The sequence below is a fragment of the Populus alba genome, chromosome 8, assembly GCF_005239225.2.
Source record: "Populus alba chromosome 8, ASM523922v2, whole genome shotgun sequence".
Lineage (NCBI taxonomy): Eukaryota > Viridiplantae > Streptophyta > Magnoliopsida > Malpighiales > Salicaceae > Populus > Populus alba.
Window position 1 is genome coordinate 15,434,393 of NC_133291.1, and position 3,464 is coordinate 15,437,856.

The 3,464-nt window shown below is 32.3% G+C and overlaps 1 non-coding gene across 1 annotated transcript; it reads right to left on the reverse strand.

The window, feature by feature from the left end:
• Positions 1–529: 529 nt before the first annotated feature.
• On the reverse strand, positions 530–638 carry LOC118061146 (small nucleolar RNA R71). Its single transcript, XR_004689544.1, has one exon. It is a non-coding gene; the product is annotated as a small nucleolar RNA R71 (small nucleolar RNA).
• Positions 639–3,464: the final 2,826 nt, after the last annotated feature.

Here is a 3,464-nt window from a genome sequence, read left to right on the forward strand (position 1 = left end):
TATTTTATTTTTGCTTTTCACTTTTCTTGTATCTAACTTTGTTTCTTTTATTTTTTTTCTTCCTTTTATTCTCTTTCTACACGTGCATGAGTGTTTGGTCACGTACATTAAGTGGTAGACTTTATAGGGTATCCTCATTATTTTCAGAAAATATGGCCAAAAAAGATAACTAGTCACTTCATAATGAGAATAACCGAGTTAGAACACTTAGAGACCACGTGAATCCTACAAGAACAAGTGTATCCTCATGCATAGTTTTCCCTCCTGATGCATCTCATTTTAATTTTAAGCTAGGCATTATTCAACTTTTACCTTCTTTCCATAGCTTAGATATAGAAAATCCATACTTGCATTTGAAAGAATTTTAAGAAGTTTGTAACACCTATAATGACTTCAATTGTAGTATGAATATCATTAGGTCAGGATAAAGCTAAAACATGGCTATAAAATCTTAGGTCAGGATCAATTCGTGCTTGGGATGAAATGCAACAATAATTTTTAAAGAAGTTTTTTCCATCTCACAGAATCAACTCTTTCAAAAGACAAATCACCACTTTCACTCAAAAACCAGGTGAAACATTTTACCAATGTTGGGATAGGTATCGAGACTTGCTTAATCCTTGCCCTCATCATGGTTTTGAAACATGGAGATTGGTTTCACAATTTTATGAAAGGTTAACACTTAAAGATAGGCAAATGGTTGAATTGATGTGCAATGAAACTTTTGAAAATAAAAACCCTAATGAAGCAATGGAGTACCTAGACTTGCTAGCTGAAAATGCACAAAATTGGGACACTATGGGCACATTTGAAGCACCAAGTAAAACTCAACCTCATACATTTAGTGATGGTATGTATAACCTTAGGGAATATCATGACCTCCAAGCCAAGTTTGCATCTTTAGCTAGAAAAGTTAAGGCACTAGAATTGAAAACGAGTGGTCAATTAAAATCTGTTCAAAACATTATGTGTCAAATCTGTGAAACAAATGAACATGTAACCAATGACTGTCTAATTTTACCTTTTTTTCAAGGAATGCCTCCATGAATAAACGCATGCTTTAAACAGTTTCCAAAAGCCCAATCATAACCCATACTCGCAAATATACAACCCTGGTTGAAGAAACCACCCAAATTTAAGTTGGAAGAATGATAATAATAATGCACAAACTTCACAGCCACCATTTCAAGCACACTATAATTTTCAAAATTCTCATAGATATGCACCTCCTTATGCTCCACCTCCTAGAAGAAATCTTGAGGAAACATTGCATGCATTCATTGAAAAGCAAGAGGTAATCAACACTCAACTTGCTCAAGGTATGACAGATTTTAAAGATACTCTTACAAAGTTAACATCTACTCTCAATTTCCAAGAGAAAGGTAAGTTTCCATCTCAACCACAGCAAAATCCAAAAGGGCAATACAATGCAAATGCAAGTAGTTTCGGAAGTCAACACATGGATCAAGTCAAATCAGTCATCACTCTTCATAGTGGTAAGGTTATTGAAAAACTCACTCTTGAACCTTATGAGAAAGATGATGAGTCAATCTTTGAGGGTAAAAAAGGGGTTGAATCTGAACATTGTAAAGAAAAGACTGATTCTCCAACAGCACTTTGATTTCCTAATGCCATGACCAAACAAAGGAAAGTCAATCACAATTCTAAAATCCTTAAAACTTTCAAACAGGTAAGGATCAATATACCTTTGTTAGATGCTATTAAACATGTACCTTCTTATGCTAAATTTTTGAAAGATCTGTGCATTGTGAAGAGAAAACTGAATATGAAAAAGAAAGCATTTTTAGTCGAACAAGTAAGTGTTATTCTTCAAAACAATAATGCTTTGAAATATAAAGACCCTAGTTGTCCTACAAGTTCTTGCTTTATTGGAGAACATAAAATTAAAAAAGCTTTACTTGATCTTGGAGCTAGTGTAAATTTACTTCCATATTCGGTTTTTCAAAGTCTCAATCTAGGTGAATTAAAACCAACTTCTGTAACTCTTTTACTTGTTGATAGATCTGTAAAAGTGGCTAGAGGAATAGTTGAGGATGTGTTAGTACAAGTTGATAAATTCATTTACCCTGTAGATTTTGTTGTCTTGGATACACAACCTATTGAAGCATGTAATTCAATTCTTGTTATTTTAGGACGTCCATTTCTTACAACTTCTAATGTATTGATTAATTGTAGGAATGGACTGATGAAGCTATCATTTAGAAACATAACATTGGAGATGAATATTTTCAACATTTACAAGCAACCTGGAGATGATAATGATTTACAGGAAGTTGACTTTATTGAAAAATTAGTTCATAATCAATTTCAAATCATTTCTAGTGAAACTGGGATTGATGAACCTGATGAGTTACAAATGGTTTATTTTCAGGAAGAAGCAAAGGCATGTAATTGGAGACCATAAATTGAAGAATTTCCACCATGATCAATTGAGTCCATACCTTCAAGTGTTCAACCACCAAAACCTGATTTAAAGCCATTACCATTCAATCTTAAATACTCATTTTTTGGAGAAAATGAAACTTTTCCGGTAATAATCTATTCCAAACTTAATGCACATCAATAAGGTAAGTTATTACAAACTATGAAAATGCACAAAAATGCATTAGGATGGACCATAGCTGACATAAAAGGAATTAGTCATTTGATTTGCACACACAAGATTTTTTTGGAGGAAAATGTGAAATCCTGTAGAGAAATGCAACGAAGACTTAATCTTAATATGAAAGAAGTGATGAAAAATGAAGTCATTAAGTTTCTAGATAATGGAATCATTTATCCTATTTCTGATAGCAAATGGGTAAGTCCTACCCAAGTTGTACCCAAAAAGTCTGGAGTCACTGTGATAACAAATGAGAAAAATAGGTTAATTCCAATTCGGACTATTACTGGTTGACAAATGTGCATTAACAATAGAAAACTTAATTCAATGACTAGAAAAGATCATTTTTCTTTAACTTTCATGGATCAAATCCTAGAAAGAGTTACAGGTCATGAATTTTATTATTTCCTAGATGGCTATTTAGGTTACAACCAAATTGAAATTGCATTGAAAGATCAAGAGAAGACTACTTTCACATGTCTATTTGGTACTTTTGCATATCGAAGAATGCCTTTTGAATTATGTAATACACCAGCCACATTTCAAAGATACATGCTATTAAAGGAAGTTGATTTGTTGTTAACATAAGTTAGCATTATGAATTCCTAACAATATTTAAAAGTTTGGTGTTACGTAAATAAGATAATTAATGTGATTATGTTAACAATTTATAATGAGATATTAATGACAAATCATCCGATTGGAACCTCCTTTGTGTGTAGTTTCCAGTTCAGTAGTAAGAGTTTATACTACACTTGTTTGAAATACCATTAGTAGATCCTCTAACCTTGATATTTGTTTTTATAATTGTTCAATCCTTACATTAATCTTTCATCTCAAA